Genomic DNA, 23,545 nt, shown 5'->3' on the forward strand with positions numbered 1-23,545 from the left:
AGTCCAGGAAGATGCAAGCCCTGGGAAGAAAGGAACCTTGATCCCAGAGAGAAGCAAGACCCTGGAAGGAAGGAACCCAAGACACTTGAACCCTTGCAGTCATCGGCCGGCATCTTGCTCCAACATGTGAAAATAGACTGTGGTGAGTGAAGTAACTTATGCTTTATGGCCTAGTATCTGTAAGCTCCTACCCAAATAAATACCTTTTCTAAAACTTAACAATTTCGGGTATTTTGCATCAGCTCCCCTTTGGCTGACTAATACAGTGTCCTTTGAAACGCAAAAGTTTTACATTTTTATAAAGTCCAATTTATCCGTTTTTTGTTGTTGTTGTTGTTGCTTGTGTTTTGATGTCATACCTAAGAATCTGTTTTTAAATCCAAGGTCATGAAAATTCATTCTGATTTTCTTCTAAGTTTTGTCATTTTATTTCTTATGTTTAGGTCTTTGGTATATTTTGAGTTAATTTTTGTATATCATGTGTGCTAAAGATCCAATATCATTCTTTTGCATGGGGCTATCCAGTTGTCTGAGCACCATTTGTTCAAAAGACTGTTCTTTCTACCATTGAATGGTTTTGATCTATTGTTCTAGACTCTCAATTCTATTCCAATGATATAAATGTCTGTCTTTTTACCAACACCATACCAGTCTGATTACAGTTGCTAAGTCCTTCACCTTTTCCTTCTTTTTCAAGATTGTTTTGGCTATCCTGGATCTTTTGCGATTCTCTATGAATTTTAGAATCAGGTTGTCAATTTCTACAAAGAAACCTGTTGAGAGTCTAACAGGGATTCTGTTGAATGTGTAGATTAGTTTGGGGAGTATTGCCGTCTTAAAACATACTAAGTCTGATTCATGGAGAAGGAATATTTTCCCAATTATTAAGATCTTTGAGAATTCCTTTTGACAATTTTATGTAGTTTTCAGAATATAAATTTTGCACTTCCGTCAAATTGATTTCTAAGTATTTAATTATTTTTATGCTATTTTAAGTGGAATTGCTTTCTTAATATTACTTTTGGATTGTTCATTGCAAATGCATAGAAATACAATTGTGTGTGTATTTGTGTTTATTGATCTTGTGTCCTGCAACCATGCTGAACTCATTCATTAGGTCTAATAATTTATCATGAATTCCTTAGGGTTTCCTATGTAAAAGATCATGCCATCTGTGAACAGAGATTGTTTGACTTCTTTTCTTTCCCTTACATACTTGCCCTGGCTAGAACATCAAGTGCAATGTTAAACAAATGCTGAAAGTGAATATACTTGTTTCTGTTTTTAATTTTATTTTTATTTTTATTTTTTTTAATTATTTATTTATTTTTTTAAATTACATTATGAAAAATATGAGGTCCCATTCAACCCCACCGCCCCAGCCCCCCGCTCCCCCCACAGCAACACTCTCTCCCATCATCATGACACATCCATTGCACCTGGTAAGTTCATCTCTGAGCATCACTGCACCCCATAGTCAATGGTCCACATCATAGCCCAGACTCTCTCACGTTCCATCCAGTGGGCCCTGGGGGGATCTACAGTGTCCCGTAATTGTCCGTGAAGCACTATCCAGGACAACTCCACGTCCCGAAAACGCCTCCACATCTCATCTCTTCCTCCCATTCCCCACACCCAGCAGCCACCATGGCTACCGTTCCCACACCCATTCCACATTTTCTCTGTGGACATTGGATTGGTTGTCTCCATTGCACATCTATGTCAAGTGAGGGCTTAGATTCCACATGGGTACTGGATGCACTCCTCCCGCCCCCAGTTGTAGACACTCCAGGCCCCATGTTGCGGTGGTTGACCCTCCTCAACTCCATGTCAGCTGAGTGGAGTAAGTCCAATAAATCAAAGTGTAGGACCTGAAGTCTGTTGAGGCTCTGGGCCTGGGTGTCATATTATCAGTCCAGAGATTCAAATCCCCTACATACATCTTAAACCCAGCACCGACCACAATTCCAATAAAGTAGCATGCAAGTCTTGTGAAAAGAGATCCCCTCTGAGTCCAACTCCATCACGCAGAAACACCAGGTCCATAGAAGGGCTATCTGTCATGGCAGTGAACCCCTTCTGCCATGACCATAGAACCCGTGGGTCTCTTTGTCCCTCAAAAGAACCAATACCTGGGGTTGTATCTACCTTATCTATCTCTTAGACTCTGTTCACTTGTACATAGGGGTATTCCTTCTGACAACCTCCAGACTCTTTTTTAGAGACTCACAGCCTTATAATCTCATTTCTCCTTTCCATTTCCCCCTTACATTAGGTCAAACAGCTTCCCAAAGTCATGTTATTATATGTAGACAGGTATATTCTGCTGTTCCGCATTGAATCTTTAATTCAAGGTCATTTTATAGTTGCTTCTTCAGCTGGTATGTGGTAGTGATCCCTCGGTGCCAGGGAGGCTCATCCCCGGGTGTCATGTCCCACGCTGGGGGGAATGCATCGCATCTACATGCTGAGTTTGGCTGTGAGAGTGGCCACATTTGAGTAACATGCAGGCTGTCAGGAGGAAACCCCCAGGCACAATGCTACTCTAGGCCTTGTTCTTCTTGCAGGTGTATAGGCTCAAAAGTGTAACCATTAGTATCACGAGCCCACTGTTGGGCCCTCCTTCCTTCCTGGTTCTTGCCGTTGCACCTGGAGGATTGCCGCTGCTCTCCCAGGGCCCACAACAGTGACCCCCCGGCCAGGAGCCCAGTACCCCCCAGCTGTTGTTTTTGTTTCCACTATGAGTATATATAGACATTACCATATACCCTGGGCATATGCCCTGTATAACTCCCTGTCAACCATATATATCCTGTCAATAACATCCCATATCAGTATTCCTCTGCTGCCATTGTTGAACCACTCTGTGATCCAAAACTTCCCGTAAAGTGAATCCCAACATAATGTCAGCTTCAGAAGAGTCTTAGATCACTGAAATTCATATATACAATATACAGTATTTCCCCAGATCCACCATAAAACCTTTTCCCTTGCACAGCAATAATCTTTTAACTTATTCATATTTCCTGAAACTGATGTACAGATTCCAACACTATAGTTTTCAAACAAGGTGACATTTGTGCTTACTATGTGGTCCATATTTTAGGCTGTACAGTTTTCTAAATTTTTTAGTTATCCTATGTTTTGTCTTATGGTTTTCATTATTAGTCTGTCATCCCCTATATGTTTTTGGTGTAATATTAGCTGTTTTATATTCATCCTCGTGTACTCTCACATAACTCCTCTTTTGCCCCCTTATTTACCTTTGTTCCATCCATTCCACATCCATTTCCCCCTCCCCTTAGGGCCCACAACGCCTGCCAATCTAATACCCTGGGAGCCGTCCTTTCTCAAGAGAGATACAGTTCTCTCTATTCGACGGCATTAGTCTTCCCCAGGATATGGGTCCACCCCACCCAATGGTAGAACCCACCTTGGCAAAATGAGCCTTCAGCTATTCCCTCCGGAGTCCGTCATGCATCAGACCATACCCCCTGAGCGTCCTAACCAGGTAACCCTCCTACTTATACTTTGATACGTTTTACTCAACATTTAGTTCTCAGCGAACTTCTGACACTCTCCCATATTCATATGTTGCCCCTCCCTCCCACCTATTTCTTGGACAATATTACCCCTCTTCCCATCCCCAGCCCCCCTCAAACCCAGAAAACCCCACCCGAAGGTAACCCCTTGCCCCCATTTTGTCCCTTCTTTGTGCTCATACTTACCGCCAGCTCATCACAGATTCCACCCCTGCAGACATTAACTCACATCCTTCCTCCACCCCCCGATTTCCTGTAAGCCACTTTTCCAGACTCTAGCTCTCTGAGGCAGTTAACTTATTTCATATCATTGAAGTCATATAGTATTTGTCCTTCAATGCCTGGGTTGCTTCACTCAACATAAGATTCTCAAGGTTCATCCATGTTATCACGTGCGATTGTAGTGTATTGGTTCTTAGAGCTGAGTAGTATTCCATTGTGGGTATATACCACATTTTATTGATCCACTCATCTGTTGATGGACATTTGGATTGATTCCAACTTTTGGCGATAGTGAACAATGCTGCTATGAACATTGGTGTACATATATCGGTTTGTGTCCTTGTTTTCAGATCTGATGGGTATATACCCAGCAGTGGTATTGCTGGGTCATATGGCAAATCTATGGATAATTTTTTGAGAAACCGCCAAACTGTCCTCCAGAATGGTTGGATCCTTCTGCATTCCCACCAGCAATGGATGAGTGTTCCCCTTTCTTCACATCCTCTCCAGCATTTGTATTCTACTGTTTTTTTCATGGCTGCCAATCTTATAGGAGTAAGATGGTATCTCATTGTAGTTTTGATTTGCATTTCCCTGATAGCTAGAGATTTGGAGCATTTTTTCATGTGCTTTTTAGCCATTTGTATTGCTTCTTTGGAGAAGTGTCTGTTTAAGTCTTTTTCCCATTTTTTAAATGGGTTGTTTATCTTTTTGTTTTCAAGATATATGAGTTCTTTATATATGCAAGTTATAAGTCTCTTATCAGATATATGGTTGCCAAATATTTTCTCCCATTGTGTGGGTTCCCTTTTTACTTTCTTGACAAACTCCTTTGAGGTGCAGAAGGCTTTAATTCTGAGGTAGTCCCATTTATCTATTTGTTCTTTTGCTGCTCGTGCTTTTGGTGTGATATTCATGAAGCCATTTCCTATTACAAGGTCCTGTAGATGTCTCCCTACACTGCTTTCTAAGGTCTTTATGGTCTTGGCTCTTATATTTAGGTCTTTGATCCATCTTGAGTTGATCTTTGTATAAGGTGTGAGATGGTAATCCTCTTTCATTCCTCTACATATGGCTATCCAGTTCTCCAGGCACCATTTGTTGAATAGGCCATTCTCTCCCAGTTGAGAGGGTTTGGTGGCTTTATCGAATATTATATGGCTATATACATGAGGTTCTATATCTGAACTTTCAGTGCGATTCCATTGGTCTGTGTGTCTCTCCTTATGCCAGTACCATGCTGTTTTCACTACTGTAGCTTTGTAGTATGTTTTGAAGTCAGGTAGTGTGATTCCTCCAATTTCGTTTATCTTTTTCAATATGTCTTTGGCTATTCGGGGCCTCTTTCTATTCCAAATAAATTTCATAGTTAGTTTTTCTAGTTCCTTAAAGAAGGCTGTGTTGATTTTTATTGGGATTGCATTGAATGTGTAGATCAGTTTTGGTAGGATAGACATCTTAATAATATTCAGTCTTCCTATCCATGAACAGGGAATATTCTTCCATTTATTTAAGTCTTTGATTTCCTTGAACAATCTTGTATAGTTCTCGATGTATAAGTTTTTTACCTCTTTAGTTAAATTTATTCCTAAGTATTTGATTTTTTTATTTACTATTGTGAATGGTATTTGTTTCTTCATTTCCTCCTATCTTGCTCATTATTGGTGTACAGAAATGCTACTGATTTTTGTGCATTGATCTTATAACCTGCGACTTTGCTAAACTCATTTATGAGTTCTAGGAGCTTTGTTGTAGATCTCTCAGGGTTTTCTATATATAGGATCATGTCATCTGCAAATAATGAAATTTTGACTTCTTCCCTTCTAATTTGAATGCCTTTTATATCTGGTTCTTGTCTCAGTGCTCGAGCAAGTACTTCCAAGACAATGTTAAATAGGAGCGGAGACAGTGGGCATCCTTGTCTTGTTCCTGAGTTTAGAGGGAAGGATTTCAGGATTTCGCCATTGTAAACAATGTTGGCTTTCGGTTTTTCATATATACTCTTTATCATGTTCAAAAAGTTTCCTTGTATTCCGATCTTTTGGAGTGTTTTTATCAGGAAGGGGTGCTGTATTTTGTCAAATGCCTTTTCTGCATCTATAGATATAATCATGTGGTTTTTTTCTCTCAATCTGTTTATATGGTGTATTACATTGATTGATTTTCTTATGTTGAACCATCCTTGCATACCTGGAATAAATCCCACTTGGTCATGGTGTATAATTTGTTTAATGTGTTGTTGAATACGATTAGCAAGTATTTTGTTAAGTATTTTTGCGTCTAGGTTCATTAGAGAAATTGGTCTGTAATTTTCCTTTCTTGTGGTGTCTTTGTTTGGCTTTGGTACTAGGGTAATGTTGGCATCATAGAAGGAATTAGGCAGTGTTCCTTCTGTTTCGATTTTTTGGAATAGTTTCAACAGGATTGGTGTTAGTTCTTTCCGGAATATTTTGTAGAATTCACCTGTGAAGCCGTCTGGCCCTGGGCTCTTCTTAGTTGGGAGATTTTTAATGACTGATTCTATCTCTTTGCTTGTGATTGGTTTGTTAAGATCATCAATTTCTTCTTTCGTCAGTATGGGCTCTTATGAGTTTCTAGGAATTTGTCCATTTCCTCTAAATTGTCATTTTTGTTGGAATATAGTTTTTCAAAGTATCCTCTTATGATAGTCTTTATTTCTGTGGGGTCAGTGGTGATATCACCTTTCTCATTTCTTATTTTGTGTATTTGCATCTTTTCTCTTTTTTTCTTTGTTAGTCTCTCTAAAGGTTTGTCAATTTTGTTGATCTTCTCAAAAAACCAGGTCTTTGTCTTGTTCATTTTTTCAAGTGCTTTCTTATTTTCTATTTCATTTAGTTCTGCTCTTATCTTTGTTATTTCCTTCCTTCTTCTTCCTGTTGGGTTACTTTGTTGTTGTTTTTCTAATTCCGTCAAAATTGCAGTTAGTTCTCCAATTTTTGCTCTTTCTTCTTTTTTGATATATGAATTTATGGCTATAAATTTCCCTCTCAGTACCGTTTTTGCTGCATCCCATAAATTTTGGTATGTTGTGTTATCATTATCATTTGTTTCAAGGTAGTCATTGATTTCTTTTGAGATTTCCTCTTTGACCCACTGTTTTTCTAAGAGTGTGCTGTTTAATTTCCAAATTGTCGTGTGGAGTCTGGGTCTCTGTCCCTTGCAAATTTCCAGCTTCACTCCACTGTGGTCAGAGATATTGTTTTGTATGATTTCGATCTTTCTGAATTCATTAAGCCTTTCTTTGTGGCCTAGCATATGGTCAATCTTGGAGAATGTTCCATGTGCGCTTGAGAAAAATGTATATCCTGCTGTGTTTGGGTGTAATGATCTATATATGTCTATTAGATCCAGCTCTTCTAATATACGTTTCAAATGTTTTGTTTCTTTAGTGATTCTCTTTTGAGATGTTCTGTCCAGAGTTGATAGTGGTGTATTAAAATCCCCCACTATAATTGTAGATGCAGCTATTCTTTCACTTAGTTTTTCCAGCGTTTGCCTCACATATTTAGAGGCGCCCTTGTTAGGAGCATAAATATTTATGATTGTTCGACCTTCTTGACAGATTGTCCCTTTCACTAAAATATAGTATCGTTGTTTGTCTCTCACAATTGTTTCGCATTTAAAGTCTATTTTGTCTGATATTAATATAGCTACTCCTGCCTTTTTTTGGTTGTTGTTTGCTTGTATGATTATTTTCCAGCCATTCACTTTCAACCTCCATGAATCTCTGGGTCTAAGATGTGTCTCTTGTAGGCAGCATATAGATGGGTCGTATTTCCTTATCCAGTGTCCCAGTCTGAATCTTTTGATAGGTGAGTTTAGTCCGTTGACATTCAGTGTTATTACGTTTAGAGAGTTATTTATGGTAGCCATATTTTGGTTGGATTTGTGTTTGTTATATTTTGTTTGTATTATTTTATTTTCCCCTTCTATTTTTTCTTTCTTGTTGCTCTTATACTCTCCTCCAACTCTGCCTGTCCTGTTTTTTCCTTTCTTCCTGCAGAACTCCCTTAAGAATTTCTTGAAGGGGAGGTTTCTTGTTGGTATACTCTTTCAGTTTCTGTTTATGTGTGAATATTTTGAACTCTCCATCATTTTTGAATGCTAGTTTAGCTGGATAGAGTACTCTTGGTTGGAAATTTTTTTCCTTTAGTACCTTGACTATATCGTACCACTGCCTTCTTGCCTCCATGGTTTCAGATGAGAAATCAGCACTTAATCTTATGGACCTTCCCTTGTATGTGATGGTTTTCTTTTCTCTTGCTGCTTTTAGAATTTTTTCTTTGTCTTGAGTGTTGGATAATTTGACAAGTATATGTCTTGGGGTGGGCCTTTTGGGGTTTATGACCAGTGGGGTGCGCTGTGCTTCTTGGATATGTACATCTGTCTCCTTCAGTAGATTTGGGAAGTTTTCATTCATTATTTCCTGCAACACTCCTTCTGACCCCTTTCCCTTCTCTTCTCCTTCTGGAATGCCTATAATAAGTATGTTTGAGCATTTTGCGTTATCATTCAGGTCCCTAAGTCCTATCTGGATTTTTTCTACCTTTTTATTGACCACTTCTACTATCTGTTTGATTTCCAATGCACTGTCTTCCACGTCACTAATTCTCTGCTCTGCCTCTTCTAGTCTGCTGATATTTGCTGCAAGTGTATTTTTGATTTCTTGAATTGTGGTGTTCATTTCCATCATATCTGTTATTTTTTTGCGCATGTCTGCAATTTCCCCTCCAAGTGTTGTCTTCATGCTGTTAACCTCTTTCATTACTTCATCAAATTTGTCGGTGATAAATGTTCTGAGATCTTTCATTGCTTGTGCGAAGTCCTGCCCCCCTTCCTGATTGGATTCAGCCATGTTTTCCTGATTACTGGTTTGGTTTGTAGATTTTTGTTGCTGTCTTGTCAACATTTTTTCTTGACGGGTTTAATCAGTTCCTTAGCTTCATTGTCTAGTCTTGGAGATTAATTAGCTGTTGTTTTTGCGTAAGTGTTATATCTTCTCTTTGTCACTTTGTTCTTCTTATTCCAATTTCTTATTGCTAGTTAAGCTCACTTTAAAGGAAAGTATTAGTGCTGGGGAAAGGCAATTGTGTAAGGGAGGAAAAAGTGTAAAGTAGTATTGGTGATATATGTTAACAAAGCAACAATATGAGTTCTGGGAGGATGGAGGTTAGATCATGTAAATTGTGTAGAGTTACAGTAGTAGGAAAGTACCTATAATGAGGTAGACGACTGAATATGGGAGGAATGTGGTACGTACTAAGAGGCTATTGTTTTCGTGAGAGAGGGAAAGAGAGAAGAAAGGTAATAGTTTCAGGGACGAATACCAGATGGAAAACTAAACAAAGGTATTAGAAATTAAGAGTTAGACAGTTTGTGGATCAAAGAAAGGGAGATGGAATATAGGAGAGATAGCAGATGGTGGAGGATATCAAGTTGTAGGGGAAAGGGGATATTGTAGATAGGTTAAATCTATTCACAGAGAAATGAGGCAGTGGAGGGTGAGGAAACCCAGCAAATGTGAGGTATTTCCTGTAGGACCTATTGTACTGTTAAGATAAAATAGTATAAGAAGAATAATGGGGACAGGAAAGAGAGGATTAAAACAACAACAACAACAACAACAAAAATAAAATTAAATTAAATTAAAAAAAAACCAAAAAAAAACAAAAAACAAAGAACAGAAACCCCGCCGCCAGGCTTGGCTGGGCTCGGCTGGGCTCGGCTGGGCTCCGGTCCCCCGCCCTCCGCGGCTCGGCTGGGCTTGGCTAGGCTCGGCTGTGCTCGGGTCCCCCGCCAGTCGCGGCTCGGCTGGGCTCGGCCGGGCTCGGCTTTCCCGCCCGCCGCCCGCCGCGGCGCAGCACGGCTCGGCTCTCCCGCCCAGCGCGGCGCGGCTGGGCTCGGCCAAGGTCGTCTGGGCTCGGCTCCCTCGCCTGCCGCGGCTCGGCTTGGCTCGGCTGGGCCCGGCTGGGCTCGGCTTCCCTGCCCGCCACCCGCCGCGGCGCAGCGCGACTCGGCTCTCCCGCTCGCCGCCCGCCGCGGTGCGGCTGGGCTCGACTGAGCTCGGCTGGGCTCGGCCCCCTCGCCCTCCGCGGCTCAGCTGTGCTCGGCTTGGCTCGGCTTCCCCGTCCACCGCCCGCCGCGGTGCGGCTAGGCTCGGCTGGGCTCGGCTCCCTTGCCCGCCGCCCGCCAGGGCACGGCGCGGCTCGGCTCTCCCGCCCGCCGCCCGCCGCCCGCCGCAGCTTGGCTGGGCTCGGCTCCCTCGTCCGCCGCCTGCCGCGGCACAGCACGGCTCGGCTCTCCCGCCCGCCGCCCACCGTGGTGTGGCTCGGATCCCCCGCCCGCTGCCCACTGCGGCACAGCTAGGCTACCCTGGCCGCCGCATTCCGGTCGGCGCCATGCTAGCTGCCTTGGCTCTGCCTACCCAAGGAGGGAATCCTCCACACGTAGCAGGGATCTCCGTGTATATTTCACAGACGGATCCTCTCTGTTACCTTCCCTCCAAATCGATGTCCAAACACCTTGGGACCAGGAAAAATCCCGAAACAGCCTGGTCCCAAAGAGTCTCCGACGCCTCCCAGCCGATTCCCTCCAGGAGCTAGTAACCGGAAGTTCACTCAGCCGCCATCTTGCCTCCTCTGATCAAAATAACTTTCTAAAAAACCTGAGCCAATAGATCTTGAAATTGTTCTCTTGTCAGAGGCAGAAGGAAGGTGGTGATAGCTCTTCTCAGTTCAGCTTTTGACCTGTTTTTAATTTTAGAAGGGAAAGCATTCTGTCTTTTCACCATTAACTCTGATTTTAGCTGTGGATTTTTTCTGTACATGTCCTTAATCAGGTTGAGGAAGTTCCCTTCTACTCCTAGTTTGTTGAGTGTTTTTTTATCATGAAAGCATATTGAATTTTGTCAAGTACTTTTTCTGCATCGGTAGAGATGGTTATGTGATTTTGTTTCTTTTTATTCTTTTTATATGATATATTACATTAATGGACTTTTGGTGTTAAAGCAACCTTGCATTCCTGGAATAAACCTCACTTTGCCATGGTATATAATTGTTTTTATATTTTCCTGTTAATTACTAAATATAAATATTTAATGCAATGTTTACTAATTTTAACCTTAGATATTTCCTTTATATCAACCCTCCTATTCAGGTAGATGAACCTGTTTAACTTCAGGCAGACCATGGCAGATCTTGCCTATTTCTGCTTCTGTGTCCTATTCAAAACCTTCTACCTACCTAAGATCTCCCTGCCTGCTTTACTCATCATCTTCCCAGATCCAGCTTGGGTTGCACCTCATTCTCCAGACTCCACCTGACTCTTAATGCTCTAAATTGCATTTAGACTTCACTGGGAGTTATATGGTACTGTTTTTACTCTATTCTAGAATACATATCATTCCTTCTTTTTTAATAGCAAGTGTTCAACAAATATGTATTAAATGAATTACATACTCTTACTTACTTCATTTTATGGATTAGTGAAATAAGTACAAATTGGTTAAATACTTTGCACAGGGTAACACAGCTGGGACTCAACCTCAAGCCTGTCTGATTCCAAAACCACTCTGCTATACTACATACGTGTGCTTGGAGAAAAATCAGGCAGGGACCTATTTGTCTTTCTAATCCTAGTCTATCACAGCACATATACATAGTACAGGATCATTAAATATTTGTTGAATAAATGAGGACCGATCCAAACATTTGTATTATAAAATATCTAGCACTATTTTCAGAGACCAGACTTAGTATCACATAAGGAAGAAATAGGAATAAAATGGGCTCCACTTACTGGTATTCCGCCATGGAACCACCGTGACCAGTAACGGAAGAAACCGCAGCATCGATCCGGAGCAAGTGGCCACGGCAGCCACCGCTGGCAGGAAAGGGAAGAGGAGACGCGACGTGGGGGCACCCCCGGGACCCGGAGCTGCCCCAAACGATACCCAGGGACAGACGCCGGACACCATACGTCCCACCACAACCCACCGAATATACGGGGAGAGTGCAAACCACAATGCAAACCACAACCCATGCGGTGTAGGAGAGTTCCAAAATGAATTCACCAAATCCTACCACCATGCCACAGCGAAAGAGGTTGTTGATACGGCAGGAGCGGGTGGGGCGTGTAGGTGGGTGTGGGGTACGTGGGAACCCCCATACATTTTTTTGTTTCTTTTTTTTTGTCCATATTCCTTAAACATTACCTTTGTTTTTGAGGAGAAAGATAACAGAAGAGTAATGATATATCTACTAAAAAATTCTCCTCTCTATATTCCCCAAGCAGGATGCCTTGCTTTAAGCTCTGTTCAGTAGGTAATTTTCATGTGTGTGTATGGCCTGATATTAATGAGTATAGAAATCAGTTAGCTCATAATCGCTGCCTAGTCATCTGTGAGGCAGAGCAGATGTCTTTTTGAGTACACTTAGTATGATATTCATGTCTCCTATTTCCATAACAGTAATAAGAATAACATAGTAAGCTGTATTGGTGCTAAGGAATGCATTGATGTCATTGTTTCTTTCCAGGGACTTTTACCCTTTGCTGTGGTCCGGAGTATGGATGAAGTAAAAGTAGGAAAAAGGATGTTCAGAGACCGCCAGTACCCCTGGGGAGTCTAACAAGGTAAGTATGATGAATATGAGCAGGCTCAGAAGTGATTATAATAATATATCATGCTCGTCACTTCACAGTCTCAGAAAAGGACTTCAGCTTAAGCTAATTTTTGTAACTCTTGCTAAATTGCAAATTAAGTTACCAATAGGAGCACAAATTGCGTTTTCAAATGCACTAATATTTATTTGACCATGATTCATTTTCATAATGGTTTTCTGGATGCTGGTTTAAGCTACAATGCACAGAGGCTGGGTAGGACGGCCTCTTTAAGCCCAACGTGCCATGTGCATATTTTCTCTCTTTGTGTGCGTAAACCGTGACATTCAGATGATTGGGAAAGATCTTGAACAAAAGGAACTTTCAACCAAATTGGAGCATAAATACTGGTGTTTAACTATGCTGCATAAACTAATTGCTACCTAATTTATAAAGCATTCTTTTAATTTTTATTTTTAAGGAAGTTTTAGATTACACAAATGTTACATGAAAATGTAAGGGGTTCCCACATACCCCACCCTCTCCCCCCTCTCACTTCCCTCATTAACAATGTCTTATATTATTGTGATACACTTGTTACAATTTTTTTTATGGCTCTTTTATTTATTTATTTTTATTTTTTTCACTTGTTACAATTGATTAAAACATTGAAGCATTGCTACTAACCATGGCTTATAGTTTACAATATAGTTTAAACTTTCTACAGCACGATTTTACAGGTTAGGACAAAATGTATAATGGCCTTTACTATCATTGCAATGTCATGCAGGACAATTCCACAGTACCAAAAGTGCCCCATTTTACACCTATGCTTCCCTCTCCCTCTCCTCAGAACCTCTGGTTGTTACTGCCTTTATGTGAATGTTACAAGTTCTTCCATTTTTAGTGTAATAATATGTCTACATCCGTCCATAGTTGCATTGCCCTCTTATGTTTGTTCATTCCTCACTCTTGAGGATTTTAGGATGGTGATGCCCACTCTGATTCTGATTGAGAGGGGGTTAGAGCCCAAGGGCCAAATGGATGGAACTGTCTTCCTTGCAATTGTGGATACTTTCTGTATTTTGGGATGGGTGTTTTCCATCATCATCCTTTTGTTAGCAGTCCTGGGCAAGTCCAATCAACCGCAGAGTAGATGTTCCAATTCTGTTGAGATTCAGGGCTCAAAAGGCATATGAACAATCCAAAGTTTTAAGTCTCTGGAACATGATTTAATGAGTATAGTGCTAATTATAGGTTCAAATAAAAGGGGCAGAATAGTCACGAGTAGGGAAATTATAAATGAGTCTAACTCTTTACTTTGGGAACATATATTCCAAAGTAAGACCCACTGACAAGAGTGCTGAATTCCTGAGATTATCTGCCCTGTCTATAATGTTTAGATGTCTCTAGAGCCTTCAGAAGCTCCAGTGTTTGAGGCACTGTTTACTGTGACCATGAATGAGATCCTACTGAGATATGCATAAGCACAGCCTCTGGAGTGACCTCCCAACCCACGTTGAAATCTCTTAGCCATTAAAACTCATTTGCATTTAATATTTCCTCCTTTTGATCAAGGTCTTTTCCAAATGCATTGGCAGTTGGCTCCTGGTAATAATCCCTCAGTGCTAGGAAGGCTCATCCCCAGGAGTCATGTCCCAGGCTGGAAATTGGGGCAGGGAGGGGGGATGTTGTGCATTTATATGCTGAGTTTGCCTTAGAGAGAGGCTACATTTGAGTAACAAGGAAGTTTATAAAGCATTTTTAACTGGTCTCTAGAAAAAAGAATGCTCAACCATTTCTAAACCAAAGAAGTGTAATTTACCTTTAGCTAAAGGTAAATTAGACCCTTGACATTTATATAATATCATTTTATGATGAGTTAGAATATTATAAAAGGAAGTATTAATAATTTATTGTCTGGTTCGTATACCTTAATGCTAATTAATGGACAATGAATTATCTTTGTCCATATTGGATTCCAGATTCTTTGGTTTTAAAAATTAACTTTTGTGAAAAGCAGGAATTCTTCCCCTGAGCTAACCTGTCAATATCACCATCCCAGGGTCCACAGGATGGAGGAATAAAATATGATTTAGAGTAGACTTACTGGTATTCTACTATAGAACTATTGTGACTCTAGCAATGAAGAGATTGTATCATTGATGTGGAGATAGTGGCCACAGTAGTTGCTGAGAGCATGGAGAGGGAAGAAAAGATGTAATGTGGGGCATTTTTGGGACTTGGAATTGTCCTAAATTATATTGCAGGGACAGATGCTGGACATTACATATCCTGCCATAACCAACTGAATGGAGTGGGGGAGACTGGAAACTACAATGAAAACTATAATCCATGCAGTGTTCCAAAATATATTCACCAAATGCAGTGAATGTGCCACAATTCATTGCATTGAAAGAGGTTGTTGCTGTGGGAGGAGTGGGGGAGAGTGGGGTGGGGAATATGGGAACCTCTTACATTTTTAATGTAACATTTTTTGTGATCTATGTATCTATAAAAAAAAAGAAGAAAAGAAAATGAAAAAAAATGAACTCATTAGAAATTTTAAATTTAAGAGTCATATTTAAAAATGACATATTTTTATGAACTATATATATATAATTTAGTCACAATATCATATACAATACAATAATTTCTTGTACTTAGTCTTTTGTACACAACAAACAGGAGAGAAAGCCACATGAATTTATTCATTAATTTTGAATATTGACTAATGCAATCTCATAAATATGGGTTGTATAAATAGAATTTGATAATTAAAACATGCACACTTGTTAAGGTCTTTGCATTAACAAAATTCACTTTAGTGGAATTATATTACACACTCTGTTAGGTCTCTGTAATATATCTTGAGGGTGTTTTGTAAGATACTAAGGTAATTATAAATGAAAACAACCTATCCTAATATAACTTACTATTTTTTCTATTTCCCATTTATGCACTAGATAATAAATTCAAAGAGAATTTCCTGGTCCATAAATGAACTGTACTTATAATTGGTATATAGAATGCAACCAAAATTGTACTTTAAAAATTATTAACTGATTAATTATTAATAAATTAAATTGTTAGCTATTTGTCATTTCAAATGTGTTTCTCATGCATGCTTTCATTACTGAGTGCCAGGGATTGATAAAGAGTGTTACGACTTCATTAGTTTTCTCACTAGTGGAAAATGAAAATCACCATGACTTTGTTAAACTCCAGGATATTCTCCTTTGCACAAATATGGGAGACATGAAAGAACAGACCCACACTCAACACTATGAACATTACAGGTGCTATGAACTCCACACAATGGGCTTCACAGATGTGGGTCCAGACAACCAGCCAGTCAGGTGAGTGGGGAAACTTGCAAAGACAAAGAAATGCATAATTTGGAATTCCCCCCACAACCATGAGAAGGATGATTTGGAAAGGAGAATATTGTATTTCTTGCATCCTGGCTTTTATATTATCAATCATCTAATGACTTAGATGGAGATAATTTTTAGGAACAACCTAATACAAGTTTTCATTTATTTCAGTATATGTTGAAACATATGTCTGAGAGAAAACTACATTATTTTGCTCTACTTTCTATGAAATATATAATTCCATATAAATATATTTTATGTGAAATATAAATATAAAATAGAAACTCAAAAAGGAGATTGGCAAAATTGCACCATATTGGCAAAGAATATGGAAAAGAGCTGGAAGGAGGAAAGATGAAAAGCAGTGATACAATATCATGAAAGGTAAGTGAAAAGTCTGAGAGCAGATGTGGTTAGCCTCATTGAAGAGGAAGAGGATATATGCCGCCAAAGTATGGCAGTGCACGACAATACAGATGTATCAGTTATGGTTCCTTGAAGACAACCAAAATTGAACTGGCTCTTTTAAATGACATTTGGAAAGATGCCTGGCTTTATTTAAAATTTATTTGAGAATAGCCTCATAAATTAGAGGTTTCCCCAAATTTTATTACCAAAAGATGTGCAAGTGTGTAACATAATAGAAAGGGAATAGGAACAAAAAATCACTGATTATATGTGTTTCAGAATTCTACCATTCTTTATATATACTCCTACAGACTTTAGTATCAATGCATATTAAATAGAGCAACTTGTTTTTTACATCTCCTGATATAAAATTTCCATATATTGCATGGCTACACATGAGAGTATATTGCTAAATGTTCTTACGTGGGAAATAACATTGAAAATATACATATTTGTACATGTTTATTTATATTAACACATTAATATGAGAGTATAAAAATCCCTGTTTAGTTTTCAAGAGATCTATGAAGCCAAAAGACAAGAGTCCTATGATCAATGCCAGAGAGAGGAAGAAGAGTTTAAAGAGTGGTTTATGCAGTTGAGTAAAGAAAAAAAAAACTGCATTTAAAGAACTTAAAAGGAGGCAATTACTGCCAATTTAATGTAATTTTTACTCATATGGAGGTGTCCTATAAATCTGAGAGCTTTAATTTCAAGTATTAGGACATTTTTAACTACTTGCTGTTCTTCAAAACTTAGTAATTTAACATGTTTTTTAACACGGCCTTTAAAAATTATGGTCTGTAATTTCATTATTTTTAGAGCACTTGTAGAATTTTTTATTTCAATGACTCCTAAAAATCATTTTGAAAAATATACTTACCTTCATCATCTTTAGAATTAGAATTTTCACACTCAACAGAAGCTCAATAAGATTAAGTGCTGATTTCTCATATGAAACCATGGAGGCTAGAAGGTAGTGGTCTAACATAGTCAAGGTACTAAAAGAAAAAAAAATTTCCAGCCAAGAATACTCTATCCAGTAAAGCTGACATTCAAAAACAACAGAGAGTTCAAAATATTCACAGATAAGCAGAAACTAAGAGAGTATGCCAACAAGAAACCTACCCTTCAAGAAATATTAAAGGGAGTTCTGCAGGAGGAAAGAAAAAATCAGGAGAGACAGAGTTGGAGGAATGTGTAAGAACAACTAAAATGACAAAAAGAAATAAAAACATCTGACATACACAAATCCAAAGAAAATATGGCTAATGTAAGTAACTCCTTGAGAATAATAACACTGAAGGTTAATGTATTAAATTCACCTGTCAGAGACACAGATTGGCAGAATGGGTAAGGAAATATGACCCATCTATTTACTGTCTACAACAAGCCCTCCTTAGAACAAGGGATTCAAGGAGGTTGAAAGTGAATGGCTAGAAAACATTCTTACAAGCAAACAACAGCCAAAAAGGGGCAGGAGTAGCTATACTAATATCAGACAAACTAAACTTTAAATACAACACTACTGTAAGAGAAAAAGATAGACACTAAATATTAGTAAAAGAGGTATCCTTTCAAGAAGAAAGAACAATCATAAACATTTATGCGCCTAACCAGAGCACCTCCAAATACGAGAGGCAAACACCAGGAAAACTAAGTGAAGGAATAGATGCCTCTACAATTACAGTGGGAGACTTTAATACACCATTATCATCATTAGACAGAACATCTCAACAGAGAATCAATAGACATCAAAGATAATGTATGTAACACACCATACAAAGATAATAATTTAGACCAACAATAAGAACTGTGCTTTATGTTGATTATAGAAATGGCAAGACAATATCAATTCCATGAAATCCCAAACAGAAAACCAATTTTGTATGTATATATACAAAAAAGTGCAAAGGAATAAGAATGCATAAGTTATATTAAAGAAAACAAAGTAAGACATGCTCTTCAGATATTAGGCCTTGTTATAAATCTAAAATAATTAATGCAGTGTGGAATCAGCACAGGGATAAAAAGACCAAAGCACAAGGGAATTTTTTTTTTTTTTTGCAGAGTGAGGGTTGTAGAACCTTTGTATGTCATGAGAAAGATACACAATTCTATGCATTTTTCAAAACTCATAGCTATGTACACTATGAAGCGTGAATTTTACCATACATAAAATTTTAAAAAGAATAACCTAACTGAATAAATAAATAAACCTGTGGTGGGGTTAATTATGTCCCCAATGAAAGACATGTTCTTAATCTTAATCTACATTTGCATGGGTGTGAACTCATGTGTAAATAGGATGATATTTTTAGTCAAAGGGTGGTCCCAGGGAATCAGGGTGGGCCTTAATTCATACTCCTGGGGTCCTCTATCAGACTTACCAGGAGAAATTTGGACACAGGCAGAGAAGGCCACACAGAAGGGGCAAGTCAGCCGAAACTGGGATCCTAGGCATAGGGAGACAGATGACCATGCAACAGGAAGCAGCGACACAAGCCAAGGGACCCCAAGGATTGCAACAAGCCAGTGGCAGAACGAAACAAAATTTGCGGAGAAAGCATGGCCTTCCTGAGGCTGTGATTTTGGACTTCTAGCCTCTGGAACCGTGAGCCAATAAATTCCTGTTGTTAAACCAACCCTTTGGGTGATATTTGTCAGAGAAGCTTGGCAAGCCGAGACTAGGTCCAATGAAGGGAGCAGAGAAAGGGAAGGCTTCTTTTAGGGTTTATAGATTAAGTGTATTAAAATACCAATTAGGAAATGGGACAGATATCAATGAGGCTTAGCTAAAACAAAACTAGGTAAATGCACTCCCCTACTACCAAAACAAAAAACAAAAAACTTGCTTGGGGAAGATCAAAATAGCTGACAATCGTGACTGGATTAAGAGAAATCACCACGTACTTTGTGGTTGAAGTGAGAAACAGGTGCCAGTTATTTCACTATCAACCTCTGTGGAAATGTGCTGTCAAACAAAAAAAGGTGAAAGTTCTGGAATTTTTTAACTGTGATGAAAGTAAAATGAAAGAAAATCTATATCATCTGTAAAAATATCAACCATACTGTAGGAGAAATCCAAAATAATAAGCAAACGTTAAAAAATGAACCTAAATCTATTACAAAAAATAACAACCACAATGAAAAAAGCAGGAAAGGAAAGAACCTACTAACAGTAACTAGGGAAAAAAACATTTTGATACTGTGATGCTGAGAACAACAACAACAAAAAACTCTATATAGCTACTGTATTCTAGTTAGTAAATTTAGTTCTCACATAGAATGGGCTAGCAATTTAAAAATGACTATGCATATAAACTTGGGTTAAATGAGTAAGGAAATATATTATAGATATGAAAAGCCAGTTTTCTCACTGTTGGGGAAAGAAATTACAATTGAGGAAAGGGGTTGATCTAGAATAAACCTTATGATTGCTGGATTTTAATCAGAGGTTTTTAAATACGGGCAGATTTAGAAATAAATACATAAGTATCTATATACCTGGGCTACTGTACATAAATTACTTCCAACCTTTGTCTGCTGAGAAGGCCAAGAAGCATTGACACACCAATAGCAAAAGTGATGGATGTAAGATGACCGAATACCTGAAAGTAACTTGTTTCTCTCCCTGTTGCTAGGATACAAAGAAAAGAATTGTATGTAAATCAGAAGGTAATGGAATGCAACCCTCTCTTAGGGCTAGATTCCGCTTTTGATGGTCGAGAATATTATGTTGAAGCAATGAAGTATGAAAACCAGCTTCAACCAGTTGGCCGGATCTGCGCAGAAGCAGCCCCTTGCTGTTCTCACTTCAACTTGCTTAATTAACATAGTAAAATTCCCACCTAGGGGTGGAGTTAACTTCCCCTTTCTTGATCATGCGATGTATGTGCAAGTGTGATTTAGTGAATATGCTAATCATACAATTATATAACTAGCTATATGTGTTCATCCATATGCATAAAAACTAATGCATAATCAAAGAAATGCTAAGTAGTAATTTGGATATTTAAACGAGTGAAACTGCAGCATGGGAAGTCAAGCCTGAGTCACTTTGTTTTTTGTTGTTTTTTTTTATTGATTTTGTAAAAATATTACATTAAAAAAAATATGAGGTCCCATTCAACCCCAACACCCCCACCCCACCATTCCACCCCCCAGCCACATTCACTCCCATCATCATGACACATCCATTGCATTTGGTAAGTACATCTCTGGGCATCTCTGCACCTCATGGTCAATGGTCCATATCATGGCCCATACTATCCCCCATTCCATCCAGTGGGCCCTGGGTGGATTTACAATGTCTGGTGATTGCCCCTGAAGCACCATCCAGGGCAACTCCAAGTCCCAAAGGTATCTCCACATCTCATCTCTTTCTGCCATTCCCCATACCCATCAGCCACCATGTCCACTTTTCCCACTCCAAAGCCACCTTTTCTCTGTGGACCTTGGATTGGTTGTGCCCGTTGCACCTCTATGTCAAGAGGAGGCTCAGATTCCACATGGATACTGGATGCAATCCTCCTGCTTTCAGTTGTAGGCTCTCTAGGCTCCATGGTGTGGTGGTTGTCCTTCTTCAACTCCATCTTAGCTGAGTGAGGTGAGTCCAATAAATCCGATTGTAGGAGCTGGAGTCTGTTGAGGCTCAGGGCCTGGCTATCATATTGTCAGTCCAGAGATTCAAATCCCCTAATTATATCTTAAACCCCAACACCAACTACAATTCCAGTAAAGTAGCATGAAAGTTTTATGAAAAGATTTTCCATCTGAGTCCAGTTTCATCATGCAGAAACACCAGCTCCAAGGAAGGGCCATCTGACATGGCAGTGAACCCCTTCTGCCATGACCATAGAACCCGTGGGTCTCTTTAGCCCTCCAAGGAACCAATACCTGGGGATTGTATCTACTTTATCTGTCTCTTAGACTCTGCTCAGTTGTGCATAAGGGCAATCCTTCTGACAGCCTCCAGACTCTTTTTTAGAGACTCATAGCCATATAAACTCATTTCTCCTTTCCTTTTCCCCCTTACATTAGGTCAAACAGCATTTTAAAGTCATGTTATTATATGTAGACAGGGATATTCTGCTGATCCGCATCGAACCTTCAATTCACGGTCATTTTCCGGTTGCATCATCAGTTGGTAGTTGATAGTGATCCCTCGGTGCCAGGGAGACTCATCCCCAGGTGTCATGTCCCACGCTGGGGGGAAGGCATTGCATTTACATGCTGAGTTTGGCTTCGAGACTGGACACATTTGAGTAACATGAAGGCTGTCAGGAGGAAATTCCCAGGCACAGTGCTGCTCTAGGCCTTGTTCTTATTTCAGGCATATAGGCTCACAAGCATAGTCATTAGTATCAGGGGCTCACTGTTGGACCCTCATTCCTTCCCGGTCCTTGCCGCTGCCCCTGGGGGACTGCCGCTGCTCCCCTAGGAACCATGACAGAGCACCCCTCGCCAGGAACCCAGTACCCCCCCCAGCTGTAGTTTTTAATTGTTGCCACCATGAGTATATCCAAACATTACTATGCACCCTGGACATATGCCCTGTATAGCTCCCTGTCTGCCATATATCACCTGTCAATAGTATCCTATACCAGTATTCCTCCGCTGCCATTGTTGAACCACTCTGTGATCCAGAACTTCCTGAAAATTGGAGCCCAATATAATGTCAGGATCCCTTACTAGCAAAATGGCATATAGCGATGGGTTTAAAGGTTAGATATAGAATACGTGTTGACTTGGAAAAATTCTACATCTTATCTCTTTTTTTTTCCCCTAATTATTGAACTTCTCTTCACAAGAACCCTAGACCACAGCAATTCATATATACTATATACAGCACTCCCACACACCCACCACAAAACCTTTCCCTTCCACAGCGATACTATTACAACCTATTCACATCATATTTACTTAAAGTGATGTACAGAGTCTGAGACAATAGCTTTCAAACAAGGTGACATCTGTGCTTACATTGTGGTGCATACTTTAGGATATACAGTTTTCTAAATTGTTAGTTAACCTATGCTTTACATTATGGTTTACATATACATTATCAGTCTGTCTTCCCCTATATGTTTATGGTGTAATATTACATGTTTTATATCCATCCTTGTGTACTCTCGGGAAACTCCTCTCTTACCCCACTTTTACCTTGGTTCCACACATTTAACATCCATTTTCCCATCCCCTGGTGCCCACAGTGACAGCCAACCTCTGTTTCCCGAGGAGCCACGTTCAGAGATACTTGCAACAGTGTTCAGGGCCTAACTTGCTCAACTGTCCCAATGCCCTGGGAGCCACCCTTTCTCTCCAGAGATATAGTTCCCTCTATTTGATGGCATTAGTCCTCCCCAGGATGTGGGTCCACCCCCACTCTCACTACTTGGGTCTCTACCCAATGGTGCCACCCACTCTAGCAAAATGAGCATTCAGACATTCCCCAGGAGCCCGTCCCGCATCAGACCATCCCCTCCAAGCATCCTTAAACAGGTAACGCTCTTAATTATATTTTGATACAATTTTCTCAGCATTTTACTCTCAACAAACACTTGACGCTCTCCTATGTTCATATGCTACCTCTCCCTCCCCCCACTTTTTGGGCAATATTACCCATCTGCCCATCCCCAGCCCCCCTCAAACCAACAAAGCCCCACCCAAAGGCAACCCCTTGCCCCTATTTTATCTCTTCTTTGTGTTTATACTTACCACCAGCTCATCATAGATTCCACCCCTGCAGACGTCGGCTCACATCCTTCCTCCACCGCACGATTTCCTGTAAGCCTATCGTTCAGTCTCTAGCTCTCTGAGGCAGCTTGCTTATTTCATATCATTGAGGTGATGTAGTATTTGTCCTTCAAATGCCTGGGTTGCTTCACTCAACATAAAGTTCTCAAGATTCATCCATGTTATCACGTGTGTTTGTAGTGTATTTGTTCTTACAGCCGAGTAGTATTCCATTGTGTGTATATACCACATTTTATTGATCCACTCATCTGTTGATGGGCATTTGGGTTGATTCCAACTTTTGGCAATAGTGAACAATGCTGCTATGAACATTGGTGTACATATATCGGTTTGTGTCCTTGTTTTCAGTTCTGCTGGGTATATACCCAGCAGTGGTATTGCTGGGTCATATGGCAAATCTATGGTTAGTTTTTTGAGAAACCGCCAAACTGTCCTCCAGAATGGTTGGATCCTTCTGCATTCCCACCAGCAGTGGATGAGTGTTCCCCTTTCTTCACATCCTCTCCAGCATTTGTATTCTTCTGTTTTTTTCATAGCTGCCAATTTTATGGGAGTAAGATGGTATCTCATTGTAGTTTTGATTTGCATTTCCCTGATAGCTAGAGATTTGGAGCATTT

At 39.8% G+C, this 23,545-nt stretch overlaps 1 pseudogene; it reads left to right on the top strand.

Annotated features, from left to right (window-relative positions):
- The window catches only part of LOC101416403 (septin-14-like), a 92,564-nt pseudogene extending 75,768 nt beyond the window's left edge, over positions 1-16,796 (top strand).
- The last annotated feature ends 6,749 nt before the right edge of the window (positions 16,797-23,545 follow it).

Source organism: Dasypus novemcinctus, chromosome 23 (assembly GCF_030445035.2).
Source record: "Dasypus novemcinctus isolate mDasNov1 chromosome 23, mDasNov1.1.hap2, whole genome shotgun sequence".
Taxonomy (NCBI): domain Eukaryota; kingdom Metazoa; phylum Chordata; class Mammalia; order Cingulata; family Dasypodidae; genus Dasypus; species Dasypus novemcinctus.